At 33.6% G+C, this 27,199-nt stretch overlaps 1 protein-coding gene across 7 annotated transcripts in view; it reads right to left on the bottom strand.

The window, feature by feature from the left end:
* Nucleotides 1-27,199, bottom strand: part of MGAT4C (MGAT4 family member C) — an 889,611-nt gene that overhangs the window by 362,531 nt on the left and 499,881 nt on the right. For all 7 annotated transcript variants that reach the window (XM_054664568.2, XM_054664567.2, XM_016923940.4 and 4 more), the window contains one exon: nt 24,436-24,498. The gene's annotated coding sequence lies outside the window, so the exon portion shown is untranslated. The remainder of the gene's footprint in view (nt 1-24,435; nt 24,499-27,199) is intronic.

Genomic DNA, 27,199 nt, shown 5'->3' on the forward strand with positions numbered 1-27,199 from the left:
AAATAATTTATCTCTCTTGCACAGTGTGCACTAAAAATAATTTATAAAATAGGGAAGTGTATAATCTGTATTGGTAGGAGAAGGAGAAGGAGGAAAGAAAGATACGATAAAGCAACAAAAAGAAGACTTTATTAATAGAGTACTAGAAGACCCTATTAAAAAAATAAATAATAGAAAAAGAACAGGAAGAATAAAAGGGACAGTATGAAGTAGAGAAACCAGTGAGCTAAGGGCAAGATGAGAGAGGAGTCAAAGTGTTAAGCTAGGGTCTCAAACTCAATTTTTTTTTTTTGCCTGAGGTCAGACAGGTAATGTGAATGAGTAAATTGGGCTGATTGTAAGAAGAATGTGGCCAGTGTTTCATTTCTTTTTATTTTGTTTTTAAATCAGCTTTCTTTCCTTGCATTTGATAGGGGAATAAACATTTCTTTTTGAAATAAACAATAGTAAAAGTGAAATGATTAAAGGTAGTGTTCTCAGTCTCTGGAAAACAACAAAGAATGGTATGGCAAACCAGCATTCATACTGGCCCTGGAAGAGGGCCGGTGGTAGGCACCATTCAGTTTTGTCCAGTATTGATAGTATTTTTTAATTAGAAGCTGAAATCCAAATTTTAAGAGAAATCTGAAATACTGACAACTCATTTAAAAAAAGTTTAAGTTAATGTGAATACTCTCATAGCCCTTACTGACTCCATTCCTACAGGTTGGGGATTGTGGCCTATGGCTACCAGACTGCATGCTTACTATTAAAGAGTTAAGCAGGCCGGGCACAGTGGCTCATGGCTATAATCCCAGCACTTTCAGGGGCTAAGGCGGGCAGATTGCTTGAGGTCAGGAGTTCGAAACCAGCCTGGCTAACATGGTGAAACCCTGTCTCGGCTAAAAATACAAAAAAATTAGCCAGGTATGGTGGCATGCACCTGTAATCCCAGCTACTCGGGAGGCTGAGGCAGGGGAATTGCTTGAACCAGGGAGGTGGAGGTTGCAGTGAGCCGAGATCGCACCACCGCACTCCAGCCTGTGCGACACAATGAGACTTTGTCTCAAAAAACAAACAAACAAAAAAACAAACAAATTAAGCAGAAGGGAATAAAATGATATCCTAACTTTACCTCTAGCTATTCTCAAGGCCCGATGGGTCCTGCTGCTTACTCTGCTCTTCTCCAGATGACTTTTCTATATGTGAGACTAGCACAAAGCTCTCCATCAGTTACAGTCATGCATCACGTAACAATAGTGGTGTGTTCTGAGAAATGTGTCCTTAGGTGGCTTCGTCACTGTGCAAACATCCTATAGTGTACCTACACAAACCTAAATGGTGTAGCCTACTACACACCTAGGCTATATGGGATAGCCTATTGATGCTTGGCTACAAACCTGTATGGCATTTTACCGTACTAACTCTATAGGCAATTATAACAGTGTTAAGTATTTGTGTACCTAAATGCATCTGACATAGAAAAGGTACAGTAAAAATAAAGTATAATCTTACGGGGTCACCGTTGCATATGCAGTCTGTCACTGACTGAAACATAATGCAGTGCATAACAGTATTTGATTTTTAAAAGGGTTTTAGGATTTTTGCTTTGGTCTAAACTAATTTTTTTAATAAGAGCCACACAGTGCTCAATTGTGGCTTATTTGTTGTCATCTATTTTCTAAGATCAAGTCTATTCCAAGGAATAGGTCCTACACACAGAGCTGGCTTCATGGGTATGGCATCACTGGAATTGCAAAGGGTTCTGCACTCAGAAAGAAGCCCCGTGTTTAGGGTTTAATAAAACTCTGTGAATGTTGTCTTTAAATTATTACTAATTTTATGCTTCTATGTGTTTTAGAAGGTTTGATGGGACATGGATCAGGAGCTGGGGCTTAGAGTCTTTGTCCACAGGTTGTCCTGCCTCCTTCTGACCTCCACCGTCTCCCCACTTCCCCATCTTGGGTTCTTGGTTGGCAATGCCCCACTCCTGTACAGATACCACTGGCACTCTCCACTCCAGCAAGGGCCTGGACACAGGTGTTAGGAGAGTTAGGGTATGCATATACATTACAGGGACCAAGTCATGGGGCTTTGCCCAAGGCACCTATGAGGCCCCATGATTGAGGGGTCACAATATTAAATAGAAAATAAAAAACACCATAGTAATTCAAGAAAGACCACAGAAGAAAAAAAAAGGTGGGTTTTGTTTTGTTTTGTTGTTTCGCTTTTTGCACAATGTGTCCCGCATTTTCATTTCATACTGGATTCTCAAAATAACATAGCTGGCCCTGCTTCTCAGGGTATTTTATTACTGCTTACCTACTCTTTCCCTTGCACTTCACAAACCTCTTCTTTGCCTAAAACATGCAACATCAAAATAAATGGTCCAGCAAAACCTGAAGGTGCTTTAAAATGTAGTTAAAAGAAACAGGAGGCAATTCTATTTAGAAGCCGCATTACACTCTACCCCAAATCTGGAAAGTGTGAAGAGAAAATGCCAGCATAATAGCTATCACTCTTTGTTGTTAACACACCTGCTTGCTCACTTTAGTTTTCTCACACATATAAGGCAGAGCTGTGATGTACTCAGACAGATCACATTCAAATTCTTATTCTGCCAGTTGCTAAGTGATGACCTTGGGCAAGTTACTCAACCTTCCTTAGCCAGCTTCGCTCTTATAAAACGGTTTTAATAATGAATGTTCTTGCAGTGTTGTTCAGGTTGAATGGTGTAAGATGAAACAAATATGTAGCATAATGCCTAGCATATAATACAAGTACATTCTTATGAAAACCTATATATATATAATGTAAATAATATTTTAAATTTTTAGTATTTTAATGCACACAGGTTTAACTCCTTTTTGTGTCAGAGAAAAACAAACCTTTCATTTTAGCTGAAATGATTAGAAGTCATCATACAGCATTTATAAGGCTATGGCTACTGAGTCTGCATTGGCCCATCAACTGTCATTGTGGGGAAGAGATGAGTGGGCTGAGTGCCCTGCAGTAGCAAGCTTAATTTATGGCTTTTGGAAGAACTGAGCCCCAAGCATAATATTCAAGGTCTTTAATATATCAAAAGGCTTTTTTTCTTAGATAACAAAAATTTCCTCCGGTTTTTTGATATGTGAAATTTTAGTGTGCATAAAATGGAGCTCTATATTAGCCCACTCTGCATGTTTTAATAGTGTTACAGTGGTGGCTAATGTCTATGATAATCAACAGTTAGCAAAAACATGAATTTGGATATTTTCACATTTATTATACAAAAAGACAGTATTTTTTTAAACGGTATTGTTTTAAACAGCAGTTTAAAACACAATAAAATTAAATTCCAAATAAGCCATAATTTTCATCAGGGTACTTTTAAGTAATCTGTGTGAAATCATTGAGGGTACTCACAGATGATGCAACTAATTTATTCAGTCTTAAAATGAAAACTCACAATGCAGGTAAGAGATATGGAGAAACAATTTTTGCAGACACAAATTTAACTTGTATTAAAATTTTATTATCCTCTTTTCAAAATCATGAAATCAGCATATTTAGCCGTAAGTAACTCATATGCTGATTACTAAAAAATAGTGTCGAAGTCAGTTGATCAGTGAAGTCTATGCACCCATTAAATGCATAGCTAGCTATTGATTAATGGAAATCAGCAAAGACCTATAAGGCAGTTAACTAAAAGCAGAAAAAAACACATTCCTACAAGTGAGAAAAGCCAGGAGAAAAATTTTAATTACTCTCTCATGAACTCATAAAAACAAAGAAGCAAATATGCAATCAATAGAAAACAGTTGTTTTTCTGTGACTAGGTTAACTAAATTACATCTTAGCAAAGGAGCTAATATGATAAAATAAGGTCTAATTACCAAGATAATTAGAAATATTTGTTTGGCTGGCGACAAATATTAGTATTAAATACCGAAAGCTTATGAATATCTAAAAACATTTTCCCAATGATCTACAATGTCTATAGAAAGAGAATTAGCATCATGAAATGAGATGTACAAATGTGAAACAATTTTAAATCATTGCTGAAACTATAGGGACCTAAGTAGTAGTTGGAATTAATTCCCATTGAAGTAACTAAATGAATTACTTCTGCTTCAATGAATTAAACTGAAATATATTTGCTCTAATTTACATTTGTGTCGTTTTGTTCTGTATCAATGGAAATGGATAAGTGTTTCCTATATTTATTATTTCAGGAGCACAATAAGCTCCCTGTCAGCTTTCTCAAATATCGTTTTTCATCTTTTGGCCCCATTCACTCTCCATCTTCTTATAGAGGTTACTTAAAAGCTTAGCACAATGTAATGAAGTTTGTAGGATGCTTTATCATCACAGAATTGATTTGCTAAAAATAGAGAGATGGAGGAGAGAGAAGATAAGAGATAGGCTGGGCACGGTGGCTCACACCTGTAATCCCAGCATTTTGGGAGGCCCAGGCGGGCAGATCATGAGGTCAAGAGATCGAGACCATCCTAGCCAACATGGTGAACTGGAATAAGACAAGTATGCTCACTCTGAACACTCCTATTCAACATACCACTGGACGTCCTAGCCCAGGCAATCAGGCAAGAGAAAAAAGTAAAAGTCATCCAAATAGGAAAAGAAGTCAAACTATCTCTCTTTGCTGACAATATGATTCTATACCTAGGAAACACTAAAGACCCTATCAAAAGACTTTTAGAAATGACAAAGGACTTCAGTAAAGTTTTAGGATACAAAGTCAATGTACAAAAATCAGTGGCATTTCTGCCAATAATCAGTAGCATTTCAGGCAAAAACCAGTAGCAGATTCTGCCAATAGCATTTCACCAACAACATTCAAGTTGAAAGCCAAACCAAGAACACAATCCAATTTACAATAACCCCTAACATTAAAATACGTAAGAATACAATTATCTAAGTAGGTGAAAGATCTCTACATGGAGTACTACAAAACACTGCTGAAAGAAATCACAGGTTACTTAAACAAATGGAAAAACATTCCATGCTCATAAATTGGAATAATCAGTATTGTTAAAATGGCCATACTGCCCAAAGGAATCTACAGATACAACACTATACCCATCAAACTGTCAATGTCATTTTTTACAGAATTAGAAAAAGTTATTCTAAAATTCATATAGAACTGAAAAAAAACAAGCCTGAATAGCCAAGAAAACCTTAAAAAAAGATAAAAATAAAAAACAGAACCAAGCTAGAGGACTCACATTATACTACTTCAAACTATACTATAATGCCACAGTATCAAAAACAGCATGATACTGTTGCAAAAATAGACACATAGACCAACGAAACACAATGGAGAACCAGAAATAAAGCCACACACCTGCAATAATCTGGTCTTTGACAAAGTTAAAAAAATAATAATAAAGGGGAAAGCACTCCTGATTAAATAAATGGTACTTGGATAGCTGGCTAGCCATGTGCAAAAGAATGAAACTGGACACATACCTCTCTCCACATACAAAAAATAACTCAAGATGGAATAAATATTTAAATGTTAAGACCTCAGAGTATCAGAATCCTAGAAGAAGGCCGGGCGCGGTGGCTCACGCCTGTAATGCCAGCACTTTGGGAGGCCGAGGCGGGTGGATCACGAGGTAAGGAGATCGAGATCATCCTGGCTAACACGCTGAAACCCCGTCTCTACTAAAAATATTAAAAAAATTAGCCGGGCGTGGTGGCGGGCGCCTGTAGTCCCAGCAGCTCTGGAGGCTGAGGCAGGAGAATGGCGTGAACCCGGGAGGCAGAGCTTGCAGTGAGCCGAGATCGCGCCCCTGCACTCCAGCCTTGACGACAGGGCGAGACTCCGTTTCAAAGTAAAAAGAAAAAAGAAAAATAAAGAATCCTACAAGAAAACCTAGGAAACAACATTTTGGACATCAGCCTTGGGAAATAATTTATGATAAAATCCTCAAAAGCAATGTAGCAAAAACAAAAATGGACAAGATTGACAAGTGGTACCTCATTAAACTAAAGAGACTCTGCACAGCAAAAGAAACTATTAACAGAGTACACAGATAATGTAAAGAATGAGGGAAAATATTTATAAACTATGCATCCAACAAAGGTCTAATATCCAGATCTATGAGTAAGTTAAACAATTCAACAAGCAGAAAGCAAATAATTCCATTAAAAAGTGGCCAAAAGACATGAATGGAAATTTTTCAGAAGAATAAATACAAGCAGCAAAAAAAATATGGAAAAACGATCCACATCACTAATCATCACAGAAATGCAAAACAATACCACAATGAGAGACACCATCTCACCAGTCAGAATGGCTTTACTAAAATGTCAAAGAAACAGCAATGCTGGTGAGGCTGCAGAGAAAAGGGAATGCTTATACACTGTTGGTATAATTTAGTCACTATGGAAAGCAGTTTAATGATTTCTCAAAGATCATAAAACAGAACTACCATTCAGCACAGCAATCCAATTACTGGCTATATATCCAAAAGAAAATAAATTGTTTTACTAAAAGGAAACATGCACTCATATGTTCATCACAGCACTCTTCACAATAGCAAGGCATGGAATCAACCTAGGTGCCCATCAACAGTGAACTGAATAAAGAAAATGTGGTACACATACACCATGGGATACTAGGCAGCCATAGGAAAGAATGAGATCATGTTCTTTGCAGCAACATAGATGCATCTGAAGGCCATTATCCTCAGATAATTAATGCAGGTACAAAACAAAAAAAAAACAAGTTATAAGTGAAAGATAAATATTGAGTACCAATGGAATCAAAGATGGCAACAATAGACACTGGGGACTATCGGTGGGGAGGGATGAAGAAATAGGGGAAGGGTGGGAAAACTAACTCTTGGGGACTATGCTCACTAGCTGGGTGATGGAATCAATCATACCATAAACCTCAACATCACACAATATACCCATGTAACAAGCTTGCCTACGTACCACTCATTCTAAAATAAACATTGAAATTATATTATAAAAAAGTGATAAGCCCTAAGCCAAAAAAGTAATGAAATGAAGCAAAAAGTTTTAACTGAAATATTTAAAAATTAGTGCAATGTTTAAAGCAAAATCAAAAAGGAATCAAGGAAAGAAGAAAGGACAGAAAAAAGAAGGGACAAAAGAAGGAAGGAAGGAAGGAAACTCTAGAAAAAACATAAGTATACAAGAAGAAAAATATAATAGTAATTGGCTCTATTTGAACAAATTTACATAAGGCTAATATTTTATACTTTCAACTTTTATAGTCAATCTATTCACAAAAGATGGAAGACAGTATAGTTTCAGAAGAATACCTGAATATTATTAACAAAAAAGAGCAAAAACATTACTACAGATGGCAGAGGCTGTGTGTTAGAAGGGAAGAGAGAGGTGAAGGAAGATAGGAGATATAATTTTAAAGAGGAAAGTCAAAAAATAATATCATTAGTTGAAGAAATAAGAAATGCAGGTTTGTATTAAAAATAGGGATATACATTTCTGGGATGTGTATACATTTCTGGTAACAGAAAGGCAGGTATTCTCTAAAAACATAAATAAATTAGACTCAACAATATTAACACATTGTTGAGACATTTAAATGTGTCAGAAAAAAATATAAAAATACACAGGTTTAAAGAAGTAATGTGTTCTTTTGAGTATGAGATTGAGAATAGGAAGGATGTGTGACTGGGATGGTAGTTTTGACTTTGGGCATATTTTATGTAGATAACAAAGCAAACCTCTACTCTTTTGAGAAGTTAGGATATTTAGTCTGAGAAGTTTGAGTGTGGAGTATGAGGCAACTTTGGCTAAAAATATAGATGGTTTTCTAATGAATAACACTGGAATGAACCATCTTGTAAAGAAGTGAATTAATAAGATATTTCAGGAAGGTTTCATGTATATAAGAGACATTACATTCGAGGTTCTATGGTCTAACATGCCTTTAGCGGAAGGATTTTCAAAGAACTGCTACTAGATGGCAAACTCAAGTTATTTTTTAATTATGATATTTTAACTGAATTTTTGCAATAAGAAATCTCACAGTTATCCTTTTCCTTCTCCATGTTTATCTTATGTTAAAAGAATTCAGCTTTTAGAAATAAAGCAACAAATTTAACTTAACTCAAGGCAAAATAAGGCCTTATATTAAATTTTCATTGAAGATAATTTTGATGAAAACCTCTCAGAGAAATCAAAGGAAAAAGAAGCTGGAAGTACATAAACAAATTATAAAGTAGAAATTGGTTCTGTGAGGAGAGATTTATTTGGTTTAATTTTCTTTGGGTAATATAAAATATATAATCTATTTTATGAATTTTTTTGTCATTTTTCATATTCGGTTTGAATTCACACCTGAAAGAACTAGATGAATGTTACTATTTCTTTTGAGCCTGAAATTTCTTTCCAACATGCCTCACATTATTGAAACATTAATACTAAGCAGTACTGTCTACGCCTGAAGGAGCAGCCATCACAGAGCTGGGTGATAAATCACTGCTCCCTGATGTCTGGCAATGTCCAAAATGCAAGCTAGTTCTCTGGAAGTGTTGGTGCTGGCACCTGCCATCCCACTTCACTCTTCACAATTGTTGGAACAGCCTTCTTCATACTGAGCCCAATTTTAGACCACATAAATAAAGTATATGGCTTTTCCTTAAAATATTATGTCTTTTTTTGTAGGGTGAATATTTTTTGTACCTTAAACTTACTGTATAGTTGGCTTCCAGATCTAAGTCATGAACAAAAAAGTCCTGACTATATTATACTATGTTGTATGATGTTTTTAATTATATTATATAGTATTATATTTATCATATTATATGTAAAGTAAAATATATCCCTTCTCAGTATTCACCCAACCATCCCAACGGCGCATCTTTAAGTGGCACAAACTTTCACTGTTTAATTATTTAGGATCATCCCAGGTTTGTTATTAATGGTTTTTAGGCTGCTGTTCTTTATCACTCTCAAGAGGTGAGACTTCCAGTTTTATCTCTGACTTTTACCTCTATGGTCTTATACCTCAGTCATTAAGTGTTAGTGATCAAGACATGTTTTTAAAATCTATGCTTTTTCCCACTCTTCTCATTTTGCCTGGGATTTCAACATCTATCACCCAAGCTCTATTTCTTAAGATGTGACAAACACCTAACTGCCCTTCTACAAGACTCAGGGAAAATGTTTCCTGTGAGAACACATTTTCCAACAGACCACAGATAACTACCTACTCCTTTCTACTCCTACTGAAGCCCATAATCATATCTATGAAGGAAGAACTTATTACAAGGGACTCCTAGATGACTTCCTATGTCCTCTATACACCAAATCATGCATAATTTCATAATCTCTTCCCATTACTTTTAGGATAAAATTCTAAAGATTTAACACATTTAGCACGAAATATAAGGCTCTTCATGATGTGATCCCAGACTGCTTCTTTAGATGTACTGATACCCCACATACATGGATAAGAAAACTCTCTCATGTCACCCCAGCAACCCATCCCATTTCCACGTAGTCCATCAAAGAAGCAGTGAATAATTCCTTCATGTAATTCAGATCTAAGTTTAAATACCTTACTATATTTATTGGGGCATTTATTAACTCCTGAATAAAATGGTCTACCCAATCACTCATATCCCAATTTTATATCACTTAGCATTTATTTCTGTCAAGAATGGTAATACTTGTTTGCTTTTCTCTCTTCTTCCATTAAAAAGCAAGTGGAATGACACTAGGATGTTGTCTCTATTTCTGCTGAATTCCTAACACTTAAAATGTTGGTTATATTTTTTTAAGTGAGTGAATATATGAATGCTGGCTTTGTGAGAAATGAAATGTTTCTTGTCAAGTTACCTAGGAAATATTATATTAGCATCTTGCATTTCCCCCTTTTCACATCAAGTATCTGAAAGTTGAAAGGGGCTGAATTATTACCTCTCCCAAAGTGCCCATATTTTAGGATTCAATAAATGATAAAATTTTTTTAAAGTCCATAATTTGAAAAGAAGAAATGAAATTTTAATTCTCATAAATTAGTAAGAAAATAAATTCACGATGTACTGAGTGAATTTAGTTTTACAGAGAACCAGTTCCGTGGTTCTTATTGTTTTTCTTTTGGAATTCTGTAAACTTCAAGGAAGGACAGACTGATATCTGCAGTTCTGCCCTGGGAGCCTCTGACCCAGCCCATACTTCCTGACACTACAAGATCTCCCTCACCACATCTTCCTCTAAATCCACTTCTCTTGTATTTCTTTTTTTACTCTCAGCTTGGTAAAGGAAACTAACCTGATAATCCTGTCTGAGAAAAAAAATATTGATATCTGATAATGGCTTAATTCATCTTTTACAAAGGTTTGCAACAGCCAGTAACCCAAAGGAATGAATAAATAATTTAATGTTTTGATTGTAATTTCCAGTAGGGAAGGTGTTATCTTTCTTCCAGCTCCTTGAGTTAAACTACATAAAAAGATGTTCTGCATAAAGGTGGTCTAGATTACCAAAGAGTGGCATTTTCTTTTCATACTATTAGTTTATTAAGACTTAATATTTTTCATGGTAAAAATAGTCATAGTAATAATAATAATAGTAAGAACTGAAATTTATTGAGAATTTGCCATGTACCAAAAACTGTGCCAAATGCTTTTCAAACAGTATCTCATTTCATGGTCATAGATGTACTATAGAAAATCACTTTTATCCCAAATTTACAGGTAGAAAATTAGGCTTCAACAGGTTAAATCTCACTGCTGATCAGTGGCAGGGCTGGGATTTATATTATGATCTGTATAATTCCAAAAATCATGATTTTCTACAGACTCTCAAAAAAACCCATACGGTTTTACAATTGGGTTATGATTTATCTGTCATTAAGCCCTAGGCATGAATCCCTTACTAATAGCCTTGAGTGGTGACAAAGCCTTTTCTTTCTGAAAATGAAAAACTAAATGACATCATAAAGTAGCAACTTACATTTTTATCCAGCTCTAATCGTTACCACATCATTTTTCTTAATGGATCAAAATCTACCAACTATATAATTTGCACTATTTAATCCCATTCTTGCTCCTAAACAATTAAGATAGGAAAAAATAAAAAATGTACCCTAAAAAACTTCTAATTTCATATTCTAAAGATGAATGGAAATCTTTTAATAGAAAAAAACTAGATAAATCTTAAAACCATTTTTATACATTTTTAAAGTCACTATACCTTTTTAAAATTAAGGGTCTTAAAGTATCAATCTTTCAAACTTTCAATTTTATTACCCAACATTCTCTAAAATCTATGTGTGAAAAATTATTTTAAAAATTTGACAATTAAGAGAAAAAAGACATGATGTGAGAATTCTTAAGATAAAAGACCACTTCAGTTACATTAGCAAATATTTTGATTTAACATGTCTTCTAAAATGTAGCATTCATATCCTTGTATTTCTATCTCTTTATTTTGATTTAATTTATGTTATGACATAAAATAGATCATTTACACTTGGATGAAGATATCAGAAACTTCTTTTATTTTCCAGACCAAATGAAACTTTTCAGTTGATTTCTACTGAGCTTCAGGGAGTATTTTGATAGTTTGGGATTTATTTATTGTTTTAATTTTAAGAGCTAATGAGTAAACTAAGACACACCATTGAAAACAATACTAGCCGAATGCTTTTAAAATGCTGAAAATGGCCGCCAGAAAATATATTTATTCAAATGCCACTATGTTCTTTTTTAAAAATGTCCTCAAGTTATACTTTTTTAAAAATCAGAGACCTGTGAGATACCATCTCACACCAGTTAGAATGGCGATCATTAACAAGTCAGGAAACAACAGGTGCTGGAGAAGATGTGGAGCAATAGGAACACTTTTACACTGTTGGTGGGACTGTAAACTAGTTCAACCACTGTGGAAGACAGTGTGGAGATTCCTCAGGGATCTAGAACTAGAAATACCATTTGACCCAGGCATCCCATTACTGGGTATATACCCAAAGGATTACAAATCATACTGCTATAAAGACACATGCACACGTATGTTTATTGTGGCACTATTCACAATAGCAAAGACTTGGAACCAACCCAAATGTCCATCAATGATAGACTGGATTAAGAAAATATGGCACATATACACCATGGAATACTATGCAGCCATAAAAAAGGATGAGTTCATGTCCTTTACAGGGACATGGATGAAGATGGAAACCATCATTCTGAGCAAACTATCACAAGGACAGAAAACCAAACACCGCATGTTTTCACTCATAGGTGGGAATTGAACAATAAGAACAGATGGACACAGGGTGGGGAACATCACACACTGGGGCCTGTCGTGGGGTGGGGGGAGGGGGGAGGGATAGCATTAGGAGATATACCTAATGTAAATGACGAGTTGAGGGGTGCAGCCCACCAACATGGCACATGTATACATATGTAACAAACCTGCACGTTGTGCACATGTACCCTAGAACTTAAAAGTAAAAAAAAAAAATCAGAGAACTGCTTAAATGGTTCATTCTAAACCATTGGTTTAGCTATTGAACTAAATTTGGTTGCTATTACCTTTTTAGACATATAATCTTAACAGATTATAAGTTTCTTTCTTTTGTTTCTTTCCTTATTTTTCTAAGAGGACGAAGCCAATTCAGTATTATATTTATTGTTTAGAAAAAAATGAATTTAGAGGTTTCTTAATTTTTTTTATTTTTATTTTTATTTATTTAAGGCATCTGCTGGTAGAGCTGTCATTGCTCTTACTTTGTTATAATTCATTGAAAATGGTCAACGGGAAGGGCAATTTAGTTGCTTTGACTTGCAAACACAGAATATTTTCCCTAAATATTACCTTCTAGCATTTTTACAAGTCCCATAACGTGTTCATATATGAGTCATAGAGCATATATTTTTAGATTGCAAAATTATACTAGCATGAGACAAGGTACTTTAGATTTGGATTGTGAAAATATCAGTTTTAAATTTATAGTAATACTTGCTTCAGTTTCTGTATACATTGTCAAGTTTATTGCAGGAAATGTGGAAGAGTTAATTTTATATTTTATTCATTATTCAAATAATTATTAAGATGTTTATAAACTCATCACAAGCATTGCTCATTTTTATTGGCTTGCAATCAGCACTTAAAATCCTATTGTAAAACTCTGCAACACATGAGGTTTGACAGATAATATAAGTTTACAGGAATTTGAAAGATCTCACAAAGCCCACAGAAATATTCTCTTGGAAGTTTTTTTTTTTTTTTAATGTTAACTATACAATGCTGTTTAGTGATATACTCCTGCTGGAAAAACAATTTATAATTTTTATATTTCTCATTGCAACCCTAAATAAATACATATATTATTCAAGTTTTCTATAAAAATTAAGTGTTTAGTTAATATCACATGTATCTCTCTAAAGTTACATGAATTCAGAGTAAATTATTATAATCATCCATATTTTAATATTCAACTTGCTTTTTGTATCAGTGGTTAATATGGTAAAGTTTTAATATATTTCATCTTTATTTCCTAAAATGATATTAAAGGGATGGTAATATGAAAAAAACCACAATAGTTATTTAGGATCATAAAATAAGATATTTTTCAATATGCAGAAGGCAAAGAAAAACACTAAGTATGTAAAAAGATAATAATAATTTAATTTAAGGAAAATGTAATATCCAAATCTCATAGGTGTTCTGTTTCAAATAATCACTTAACAGAAATTCACAGCAGCAAAACAATATAACTACCGTAGTAAATACATACATATATATAAATAGACGAAATACACAATATATCTTATTTTTGTATATTTACTAATCAAAATTATTTTAAAATAACTTTATAGCTTCATGCTTCATGCCTTCTCATTGAAACATTTTCCGATAAAATTGTTGATGCTTCCGACAATTCCTATCATTGCAATTTGATATTTAAATCAAGAACTACCTAAAGCTACTAAATCTTTGCCACTAGCCTAAATGAGGCAATATTCTTCTATTCCCATGAATTATTCAAGTTTATAAAATGGTGAAATCAGATGACAAAATATTGTATTTTAATATGGACTATGTATTCTTATATAAGCTATTACGAATCAAAAGAAAACTGGAAGTAAAAATGAAACCTCAATTAGTTTTATTTTTTCTTTACATTGATTACCGGAAGCATAATTTCTTTATTTTTAATTAAATTCAGCAATGTAAATTAAGTATACTGTCACAAACTCATTTATCTTCACTAGTAAAATCTCCACAGTTAAAAACAAATATCAATTTCTTATTCTATGGTTATGTATTACCCCTTTCTTTTAGTTATCTATCTTACAAATTTAGGCAGATTCTCATGGGTGGTAAAAGAGTGGTAGATAGCACTGTTTAATACATCCTCATTAAAAGCAAATATGTATTATGTTGTATTAGTGACCACAAATGAGCTTGATTTTATTTCATATTTTGTATACATAATTTCCATATTCTTACATTCTTTTAATTCTTTTTGTGCATTTTGGTTACTTATTAATTAAATATATTCTACATTAATTTTATTTTGTTTGATTTTGATATATTTATTATTGCTTTTAATTTAATTTAGTAGTAGATTATATTGCTAAACATGTGAGTTAAATCCAGGAGTAATTAGAGCATATTTCATATGTGTCACTTTATTAAGTGTAAATTCGAAAGGGAAAATATATAAATAACAGTAATTGTACCATTTAGAATATTCTAATTTTGTATTAGCAGGTAAAGCAATGAGAATATATATGCTTTGACAACGAATCCATAGAGAAACGAGAGTTGTTTTTTTTTTTCTGCTTGTGCAAAGCAAATTAGAAAAACAATCAATATTTCTTTTCCAGAAACATTTGCTCTCTGCCCCAGATTTATGTTGGAATGTTTATTTGGTTTGTATGACTCTCAAGAGATGTGGCTTAATGGAAGTACTTGGATAACAGTCTTAGAAATCTAATGACAATTGTTTGTTTTTCCCAAATAACCACTTCCTAATGATTATTATTGAGCCTTGCAGTGTTAAAATGACATGTTTAGTTTCAGATGAGCATTTAAAAATTATTTCAGCTATTCTGTTACTTGGTATAAAATAAATGTCAATTTTTTGACCTATTGTAGATGTTCAGAAGCAGTCAATTGTTTTAATATAAATGTTGCATTCTTCACTTACGCTTCACACAGGGATGAACAACAATTTGAAGCTACTAGATCAATTCTATGCATGTTATTTGCAGTAAGTATACATTCAAGTACAGATATTTATTTTTTTAGATTGGATTGTCTCTTAATATAATTTAATTCACAGTAACTACCAATACTGAGGATTATGAAAAGTTTTGTCCTCCATGTAAACATGTATTGATATTTTTCCAGATTTTTCCACATTAAGTTCTCATTAATCATTGTATATTCCAGCAGCATATCAAAAAATTAGGAATTTATTTAGAACTTAGTAGAGCTACACTATGTAGAGTGAAAAACAAAACAAAACCTTACCCCAATTCACAAATAAGTGTACAATATAATATTGGCACATTTCTAATTTTGCAATCAAAAAGGATTACAGTTCAATCCTGACTTGACTACTTTGTTCTGTGCATGAGCAAATCCAAAGATCTCTATAGCTTATTATCTGTAAGGTGGGTAAAAGAGATGTAGCATTAAAACAATTAAAATAGTGCTTGAGGCTGGGCACAGTGGCTCACACCTGTAATCCCTGCATTTTGGGAGGTCAAGGCAGGTGGATTGCTTGAGCCCAGGAGTTCAAGACCAGCCTGGGCAATATGTCAAAGCTCTATCTCTACAAAAAATACAAAAATTAGCCTGGTCTGCTGGTGCAGCCTGTATTCTCAGCTACCCAGGAGGCTGAAGCGGGAGGGTCACCTGAGCCCAGGAGGTCGAGGCTGCAATGAGCAGTGATCATACCACTGCACTCTTGCCTGGGCAACAGACTGAGACCCTGTCTCCAAAAAGAAAAAAAATAATAATAATGCTTGACACAGGGTTCCCTATACAGTCATTTTTATTCTATTTATTTTATTATATTCTTCATGTCAAAATGGCAAGGTTAATATTGCTTGGGCTTTGAAGTTAAGACCATCTTGACTCTGCTAACTATGTAACTGTGAGCAAATTATATTACTGATCTGAGCTTGCCTATTATTTAGAATAAGAATAATATTTTATTTTACATAATATTATTGGAGGATTATGTGAGATAAAATAAATATATTTTTATATTAAGCAGCCAACAAATATTTATTTTTTACCCTGTCACTCAGCTGAAGAAAAAAAATATGAGATCTAATGTACAGCTTGGTGACTATAGTTAATAATGTAGTGTATACTTAAAATTTGCTAAGAGGGTAGATCTGCAGTATTCTCGTCACACACACACACACACACACACGGTAATTATGTAAGGTGATTTATATGTTAATTAGCTTGATTGTGTTGTTCATTTCACAATGTATACCTATATTAAAACATCACAGTGTACACGATTAATTTATACAATTTTATTTATCTATTATACCTCAGTAAAGGTGAAAAAAGAAAAAAATGAATTACAAAGAGAAATAAAGCATTATAAGACTTAAATCTACTATGCTTTTTAATAAAATGGTAATATTTTTATTCCAGAAAAGGTAGATGAAATTGTTGAAGAGTAAATAACTAGTTTAGGTTCTAAATACATGTGGATCATATTTTATGTCACAAAAGGGAAATTTTGTGTTTGTAAAACAAATATATCTAATCACTTATAAAATCAAGAAAACCCACTTGAGCCTTTACATTTGTCAGCGTGTATCGTACCATTTTCTATTTCATACAAAATAAAACAGTGTGAACAATCAGAAATGAAAGCAGTTAATAAATAATTAAAGGCAAAATATTTTAACTAAAAAAAGTCACTTTAAAGGAGCCTTACTTCACTCTTTAAACAATAATAACAAAAATAAGACAATAAGCTAGTTAAGAAGGATGATTCAGACAATTGGCAATTTGTATTTTGATGTCAGGAAGCCTTTTATATTACTGCTTCAAATAGCAGGACACTTGTCAGATGGCTCATCCACCCTTTCTAAAACTTTTCCCTACAATGACTAAACTATATCTTTATAATTAGTTATGTATGTACTCAAGATAATAGACATGTAAGGACTAATGCAAAACAAACTATAAAATATGCATTTACCATTATCTTATTATCCTATTTTTCATTTATCTGTCTTTTTACTTTGTTTCCCAGGAACTGCCCTCATTTATCTCCCAGCACTATATTATAGTCCTGTGACAAGCCATATTGAAGCTGAGGAAAAAGGAAAAATCAGTAATATTGATCTTGTCTTTGTTTTAAAATTTATTTTGTTAATTTTGGGTTTTTAAATTTTTTTTATTTTCATTGTATTATATTAAAATATTATTTATTTAGATTGCTGAGTTGATTGATGCATACTCAAACTTTCACTCAAAGTGAGTGCCTCACTTGCTTCAGCCTAGTCACCACCCTGCTAACTTTTGCTTGGTTTGTACTCTTTCTTAAAGCTGTGTAAACCTGGTGTTCTTTGAAAACTTGTGGTTTATGAGTTTGCTTGTTAATGCAAACCAAGAACATCACATCTACTGTAGTGGAATTGAAATTATATAAATCAAATTTGTTTAAGTGGAAAAAATTGGAGAAAATTGAGGTAAAAAGAAAATAAAATTTCAAAATTGACGAAAACTCTGACTTAATATATTTAAAGATACACAATGATATTGTTACCAAGAAGGAAATTCCACCTACAAAAATAATTGAATATGCAGAGAACTGACAGGAGTTCTTGGTTTTCAATCAATCTGTTTCTTTGTTTTCTCCACTCTACTCCATCTTTCATAATTTGCACAAAAGGTATCTTTGCTGCAAGTTCCTGAGACTTTGAGGAATTCCATAGCATGGGATCAATGATATTATTTATCTTTCCCCACTGACAGCTTAAGGTTTATTTTTTTTCAAACGTTTATTATTTACCTCTAGTCCAGAAAATTCCCAGCTAGCAAAATGTTGTTGCATTGTTCTAGACCTCCAACCTCCCATTTTCAAAGTTTGTGTCTTGAAATGAAAACAAAACACTCTTTAGTGTCATTTTATTGGAGCTCAAGGATGGAAAGTAGATGTAAATGTTCAATGTGCCACCTTTACATTAAATTTAGCTTTATAAATGTTTAATGTACCATTATATGTACCAATACCAATAATGTACCATTAGTACCATTAATATACCATTAATTAATGGTATATGTGAAAAACCTACACTGACATATTTATGAGAGAAAACACTGAACATGTTTCTAAACTTTGAGAATACAAGAAGCAAATCAATTATTACCACTGTGATTCAACATTGTAATAGAAGTCCCAGCCAGTGAAATAGGGTAAGAAAGAAATAAAAATGCAAATGTTGGAATGGAAGTCTTGATTATCAGATAACACTAGTATGCCTATAGAAAATCTATGGAATCGACAATAACAGTAATAGAATACTTGAATTTGTAAGTAAATTTAGCAAAGTCATAGGATTCAAGGTCAGTATAAAAATTAATTGTATTTCTATACAGCAACAATAGAAAATAAAAATATTAAAATATTACCATTTATAATAGCACCAAGAAACATCAAGTGGGAATAATTGTAACAAAATTTGTGAGATTCATATTATGAAGACTATAAATTGCTTCAACGAGAAATAATATAAGACAAATTAAATATAAAGACAAATATCATCTTCACAAACGAGAAGACTCAATGTTTCTTTAGATCTTAATTATCTTTGATTTGTTAGCTTTAATGCATTTTTAATCAAAATGTTACAAGAAGTTAAAACAACTCATAAGCTGACTTTAAAATAAAATAGAAAGGGCCAGGTGTGGTGGCTCACACCTGTAATCTCAGCACTTTGGGAAGCCAAGGTGGGCATATCACGAGGTCAGGAGTTCAAGACTAGCCTGGCCAACATGGTAAAACTTCATCTCTACTAAAAATACAAAAATCAGGTGGTGTGGTGGTGGGTGCCTGTAATCCCAGCTACTTGGGAGGCTAAGGCAGGAGAATCACTTGAACCCGGGGGCAGAGGTTGCAGTGAGCCGAGACCATGCCATTGCACTCCAGCCTGGGCAACAGAGCAAGACTCCATTTCAATAAATAAATAAATAAATAAATAAAATAGAACAAGATGTAGAATGGTAAAAATAATCTTGAAAATAAACACACTTGTTAGAGTTACATAACCTTGTTCCAAAACTTGCTCTAATGCAACAAAAATAATAGAAAAATTTGGCCGGGCGTGGTGGCTCACGCCTGTAATCCCAGCACTTTGGGATTTACTTTCTATGCTTCTAAGATAAGGACTGGTTCAGTGGACATAGTTACATATCAGCAGAATCCCAACTCCTTAAACTAGTATTAATCTTTCACAAATCTTGTCCTGATCTACTTTAATATGTAACTTTTATCCATAGCAGCTGTCAAACATAATATTTTCTATCCTCTTACATTTAGCTGACATGCCTGCCAAAATAAGCAACTAATTCTTACTAAACACCTTCTTCATACCTTTCCTGATTCCATTTCCTATGCCAAGAATCCCTCAGTTTTCTTCAAAGCCTAGGTTCAAATCAACATCTGCAATGTACTTTTGCTGCTTCCCTCAGCTGAAAATGAAGTCTCATTCTTCTTAATACTATAAACTTTATAATATACTTTCATATTAAGTAATACTTAATACTTCTTAATGAATATTGACATTTTCAACTTACACTTTATAGTTAAAGCTCTACTGTATTTTAAAGTGTATATTAAATTCCCCTACTGTGTATCATTTCCATGGTGTTAGAGTTAAAAATTTACAATGGTAAATCTCCTGCAGATCTCTGCACAGTTTCATACATAGTTAACCCTCAACAAATGCTTGTAAAATAAATGAATGGATGCTTTTAATAATCATAGGTGTTTGTGTGTTTCTTTAAACTATTTCAAAAGATATCCACAGAAAATTTCATAATTTATTCTAGACAATACTAGTTATGTATTCCATGTCATAGGACACAGGAAATGCTACCTACAAATATAGACTTATTGTAGACTGAGTATTTTAAGCTGAAGGAAATTAAGAAAACCATAGAAGCAGAAAGATCTCTCTGACCTTCTCCTGTCCCCTCTTTTGAGGACCCTAATGTGATATGCACTTACTCATATCTATAGGGTAGGAATGTTACACAAAGAGGCCAAAAAGAATCTGAACAAACAGGCCTTGCCAAGTTACTCCCCAGTTTATTGCCATTAGTACGTATCATTTTTATCAAATTATTCTTTTACATAACTGTCCATTCTTCATTCTACCCCATGGATAAAAATACATTTTTCACCATTTCTCTGGGCCTTTATTGCTGAAGGCTCCTGTGTCATGTAAAACTTTGAATAAATAAATTTGTTATACTTTTCTCTTGTTAATCTGTCAAGGAGTGCCAGCCAGAAATCTTGAGATCAATGAGAAAAACATATTGGCATACATATGGCATTTAATATCTAATAAGTTTTTAGTAGCTTTTGTTGTCTACTGAGGTGTGATGCTTACTGAATTCTCTATTTATTTACAAAGTCTATCTGTAAATATTTTGTTAAATAAACCAGTGATTACATAACTTTTGGATCTGTGTGATAGTCTTATTTATAGAATTATCTGGTTTTCATTATCTGATTTCATTCAGTCAACAAAATGTTTTGATTACTTATTATATTCCAGGCACTATGCTAGGCACTGTATATAGTGTTTAAGTTTTGTGGGAGAGATACACAAATAAACAATAAACAATTATACTTATTATGGCAAGTGTCATGAAGTAAAAGAAGTCTATGAGAGATAATGGCTAGATTGAAATGTTACAAAAGGTCTTTCCAAAGAGATCTTCAAACTACTTCAGCAGAGTCTGAGAAATAGGGAGCTATCATATAGCAATTATTATCCCTATACATGTATATATATGTTAGCAGTGGTGAATCCATGTGGGTCTGCAGCAACCTCAACTCTGGTCTTCTTAGAAGAAAGAATTCGACCTGGGGCAAAAGGCAGAGTGAGAGGCCAAGGCAGGTTTTAGAGCAGGGGTGAAAGTTCATTAAAAGTTATAGAGAAGGAAGGGCATGAATGAAAGGAAGTAAAGTATACTTGGAAGAGGGCCAAGCAGGCAACTTGAGAGATTCAAGTGTGAAGCTTGAGCTTTGACTTGGCATTTTGTACATTGGCATGCTTCCAAGCGGTTGCATCCCTTCTCCCTTGATTCTTCCCTTGGGGTGGGCTGTTTGCGTGCACAGTGGCCTGCCAGCACTTGGGAGGGGTTGCATGAGCAGTGTGTTTACTGAAGTTATACGCATGTACAACTGTGGCATTTTTCCCTTACAAGTCGAATGTTTAAACTCTACCATTTTGCCCCTTAGTGACTTGAGGCATTTTTCCCTTCCCAGTTGAGTATTCCTAGAGGAAGGTCATATACCAGTTAAACTCTACCATTCTGCCTCTTAGTGTGCATTCTTGAGCACACTTACTCAACTTCTGAGATCTTATTAGGAAACTGCTGATCACCAGTTTCTGGTGTTTCTATCTATTAGGAGACTGCTTTTCCCTGGCATGGGCTGCAACCAATAATTCTTTTAGAGAGACAGTTTAACAACTGCCTGATCATAACCTGATCGTCTCCTGGCATTCCTGGTGGTTGGTAGGGAGGGGCCTCTCCTGCCTTGCTCATGTCTGCCTGACTACCTAATGTAACATATGGAGCAGAGGAAAATTTACGAAAGATAGAACTATTTAAAACTACCACTATAATCTGAGCAGCAAATGTTTGTGAAATCTTGTAAATGTCTCTAACAAATACAACCTAATAGGTTGTATATTTATAATGGTATTTATAAAGACATAAAAAAATTAAAGTTTAGGGATATTTTTATGCTGTATAGAAAACAAAATTTTAGGATGGAAAGAATAAGGCAGAAATATGCCTAAGTATATGTACTTTGCAGATGGTACAATAGTATTCTTTTTTCAAATTTCATGAACTAGTTTTCTTTCTTTGCCTTTTTTTTCCTTCAGAGAGATGTTTACCAGGTGATTTTGAAGTTCTAAAATAATTTTATTAAAAATATTGATTTCACACTCCTGTTTATTAGAAGGCCTTACAAGGTTTTAAGGTCACAGTCTTAATTTAAGGATTGGGAGATGTGAAGAATATCTCATTTAATTATGGTGAATTATGCACAAAAGGTCTAATAGGTTCCCTACAGTAATGCCCTAATTATGCCTTAATTCATCAACAAGAAAATTCTGGTTTATGTTGAGTATTCCACATTTACACAACTGGGACAAAATTAAAAGAGTATACCATGTAAATGCAGCATAAAGGCATCATTTGTATCCACTTGGAAGAGTCTTTCTTTGCTACTTCATGAAATTATCTCATTTGTTTTGGATTGCAATACAGAATATAATGAACAATTTTAAATTATAAAAATAGAAAAAAAATCAGTTTATGTTGCTCATTTACCCACAGTAAAGACTTTTGTCACGGCATGCTAAAAATTCTTTAGAAAGATTTTACTGATTGCTTTCATTTAACTGCCACTTTGCCATTTATTGGCTTAATTTTGTACAGAATGAAGCACACTTAAAACTCAAGGAAAGATATTAGGTTTTAGTTTTACACACTCCATCATGAAAATAATAAAATGAAGAAAGGATTTTTTTCTTCTTTTTTTGGTATTTGCCAAGTATCTCTCAAAAAAAAAAAAGAAAAAAAAAAAGCCCCAAATCTCTCAAGTCACTCAAGACAATCTAAGCACACAAAAATAAGCATATTTTCCTTTTATATTCCTCTCGAATTCAAACCAATATCTATCTCATTTTACAACACATGCCATTGTCTTTCAAAATATATGAAGTAATCAAGTAAAATTTCCACAGTAAAAAGCCATATCATAATTGGGAAAAATCTTTACTTTTTAAAGGTTTTTTTGTGTGTGTGTGTGTGAGACTTGCTTCAAAGCAGCTCTGCATTTTTTCAGTGTAAATTAATGAGCTTAAGTAAATATCCTTTTGTTTAAATAAATAAAGGAGCTATGAAAGTGCATCCATCAAGAGCTAGGCCATTAAATTGAAACATATCTATAACTACTTAATTATCAGAATAAATGACTGTGCTAAAAGAGGACAGGTTGATTAACATTTTTTTTGTTACAAACACTTGCATATTAAGTGATAGTCAAGTTTTTGTGAATCCTTTTGCTGTTGAAATGTTTCAAGGGATCATCTAACATATGTTCAAGTTACCAGCAGAAAAAGGCTATATGAAACAAGCATACATCATCCAATAGCATGAGTCTGACGACCCCTGAATATGACCTGCTCCCAGAGGAAACCAATTTAATGCTCTATCGCACACAGAGTAGTATGTATGAATCACAAAACCTCCTGATAAATTAACGACAGGTACATCTGAATAGGATTCCTTCTAAGTCACTTATCTGCAGCCAGGCAAACTTGTCTCACCCTCACTTTCAAAGATAAAGCCACATGGCATGTTTCCTTAGCAGATTCTCACAAAGCAAACAGCCCCCATTGGCCATTATTGGGGAAAAAAATTCCCCTTATTATTTCAGGTAATGTGACAGCAAATGGTATAAAGTGAAAACTATCTTCCAGTTGAAAATTCATCATTTACCCCTCTCTCTCAATTATCAGGCCTTACGTCCTCTCTAACTTTCACAGGCTCTGTGCCTCTTGCTCTTTTACTTCATTTTTGACAGTTCTGCTATCCCAGAGTTGTAGCCATGGCAGGGTTCAAGAATAAAACAGCAGGCTATCAAAGACAACTTATCACAGGCCAAACAGTGAGCAGAGATGGCCACCATTAGCGAGTAGCCAAAAGACAGACTGATGACAGAGCAAATAAGAAAAGTGAACCAAGCTTCATCATTAACTGATAGCTTATTCTGTTTAGAAAATCCAAGAGAAAAACTGAGATAATAAATATATGTCCTAAGTATTTAGGCATATTAGTCACAGAGATTTTTAAATTATGTTAAAAAAAGGCATGGAAAATGTTTATTTGTGAGGGATCTTATTTACACACTTTATCAACCATAAATACATTGGAATATCAAAACCATGTAAAACCATATGCCTTAAACTGAATATCAGTTAATAGCACATACATTATCTTCTTCAGAGTTAAGTATCTATTATTCTTTTAAACTAAACAGTAAAACAAACATATCAATTCTCACTTTCTGTATTCCTTATAAGAATGCAGAAATTGCACTTAATCAAGACTATCTCATTATATATCTTAACAAATGCCATATCATATTACCAGGACAGTTATATAGCATAGTAAAATTCAGTAACACAAATCAACAGGACTCACGTTTTAGTTTCTGTAGAGATAGCCTTTCTCACGCAGAATCAGGGCTGTGCTTTCTGGGTGAGTCTGTGTTAAATTAAAATGACAAAAATCTTAGTTTCTCATTCCACTGTCACTTAGAATGCATGCAAATAAACTCCCAGTTAGTCAAGGGGAAAAAAAATTGCATTAAAGAGTCCTGATTTGTAAATGTGGTCTTTTCAAATGTAGATGATGTTTACCCCTCTCTCTCCCCCAATATCTTTGCAAAATTTCAGCCCAATGAACTCATTGCTGTAGAAACTTAACTAAGGCTATGGTCAGTTAATGAAATTCAAGTCTGGGATTAAGCTCCATAAACATGCAAAATGGCTGGGCATCTGGAATTGGGAGAGACATGGATGATGCTGGAAAGAAAAAGAAATAAGCCATGTAACTTAGAGAATGAACAATATGATCAATTTAGCTAAATTATCTGTTGTCCTATATATGAGGTGATTCACAGTACCCTAAATGTTTAAGAAATAAAAGCAAAATGTTTTGAAAATATTACCAATACCATATCCAATGACACTTTGGGGGATATAAATATAGCTGCTAAATTTACCTTCTTTGAAATTACACAGGTTTAATTAGATTGGATGTATTTCCTTTATAGCCAAAATAATTTAAACCACATTAAACACCATTCAAAATATGAAAGAACTTCAGTTAGTAGGCAATAAAAATTATTATTTATGGTCTATTTAGCTACTATGTTATAGTGTTACTTGATTTGCAATGTACTTCAAAGTCATCAGTAATTTCTTAGAAGTTTTAGCAAATGCAGAACTAAGATGTTCAATTAAAACATTAAACTCTACCTGTGAACCTCCATATTATAATAATGTTATTTTATTTTTTATGAGTTAGGAAAATGTAAAAATGTATTCAGAAAAATTCATTTGAATATTTAAAAATTTAACTGCTATGTATTATTCCCCAGTTTATTTAAATTATATAAATGCATAGTCATAATAGTTTTTCCATTATTACATGTCAAGATTTTTATACTGTATTATGGAATATTTTTGAATTTTCTAGTTAACTATCCATTAACTCAACAAATATAAATGTAGATCAGGAAGCCCTTAACATTCCCTCTGCTTGACTGAACTATATATAGGCTTCTTTCTGACTCTAGGCCCCTAACCTCTTTTTACTTAGAACATTTATTTCAGAACACTTGTTATTTTATTATTTTTCTACCCCTTTGAGATGTAAATCTTCTCTCTGCACCTTGCTAGTTTTACAACCCAGTAAAGTCTTTCTCTAGGATCCAGAGATACATCTCTTTGAAATGTAAACATAAAGAAAAATAATGGCCTTATCTCCCAGTCTCTATGGGAGAGTATAAGCCTAACTTAGATGAGCAATATTAGCAAACACAGATGGCCTGATAACACTGGCAAATCCCCTCACTAATATCCTCTGGTAGAATGGTTTCTTGGGGTTGGTTCCAGGAACCTCACAGATACCAAAATTTGTAGATGCTCAAGTCCCTTAAAAATCATCTCTAGATTGAGGAGAACCAAAATTACCTGGTGACCATCCAGAGGCAAAACTCTTTATCTGTGGAATTCAGAAGTAATTATACTATTATTTAAAGCCCACATCTTGTTCCAGGTTTCTTTGCAAAAAACATATAGTAACTAGAATTTCTATACATCTCTGGAATGCATGACTATCAAAACTCATTGTGCAACCCTTACTGACATTCAGGCACCAAAATGTCTACAAATGTAATCATTTATCATGACCTACATGGCTAATATGGTCCAAAATACTCTTAATCTCCTGCTTTAAGGTCCATATATACCTCTAAAGAAAAATCCACCATGGCATGCTCAGTCCTCTCTTGCTGAAGCGTCCCACTGCACTCTTCTGCAGTGTTCTTTCTAACAAAACCTTCCTTTTTTAAACCTATACTGATGTTGATAAATTCTTCTTACCAACCCTTGCGTCAACCACTTTCCAATGCCTATACTTTGCCACCTCCCTGGCATAGATTACTTAATACAATGTAAGTGTTATGTAAATAGTTGCTATCCTGTATTTTTATTTGTATTATTTTTATTGTTGTATTGTTACTTTTTTTGTTTTCCAAGTATTTTTTATTCACAGTTGGTTGAATCCCATGGATGAGGAACCTGCAGATACAGAGAGACAATTATACTTTCCACTAGTTCACCTAATTTGCGAACAATCCTACCACCTTGTGTTTCAGTAGAGTTCAGTTCAATATCTCTCCTTCTTTGTAATAAATGCTGAATACACTACTAATCTTATAAATCTTCCTTGCCTGTTTAACTCTAAGTGCAATTTTTCTTTCACATTCTCAGGTGTCTATTATGTGCCAGCAGGCACTCTGCTAATTCAGTGCTGTGCAAGGTATGCCTTGATAATACCTACTATCTAGCACAAGACTGATACAAATAATTTGATATTTAAAGGACAGTGATAATGCTGTGTCTGGGAAAACAGAAGGAGGTGCCTGATAAAAGAGGAACAGAGAATAAAAAGCATAATAGAGGAAATATCATCAAAGCCAGTCACTTCATGGTATTATCCAGGCAATTTTCAGTAGGGAAAACACTCCAGGAGGACATCAGCACATGTGAAAACCTAGAAAGAAGATGAACATTGCAGTATGAAGACAAGAAAAATCAGAATGGCTACAGTGTATTCAGTGAAATGGGAGGGGTGTCAGGAAATGAGGCTAAAACAAAATAAGAGAAAGGAAAGGCAC

The sequence above is a fragment of the Pan troglodytes genome, chromosome 10 (genome assembly GCF_028858775.2).
Source record: "Pan troglodytes isolate AG18354 chromosome 10, NHGRI_mPanTro3-v2.0_pri, whole genome shotgun sequence".
NCBI classification, from domain to species: Eukaryota; Metazoa; Chordata; class Mammalia; order Primates; family Hominidae; genus Pan; species Pan troglodytes.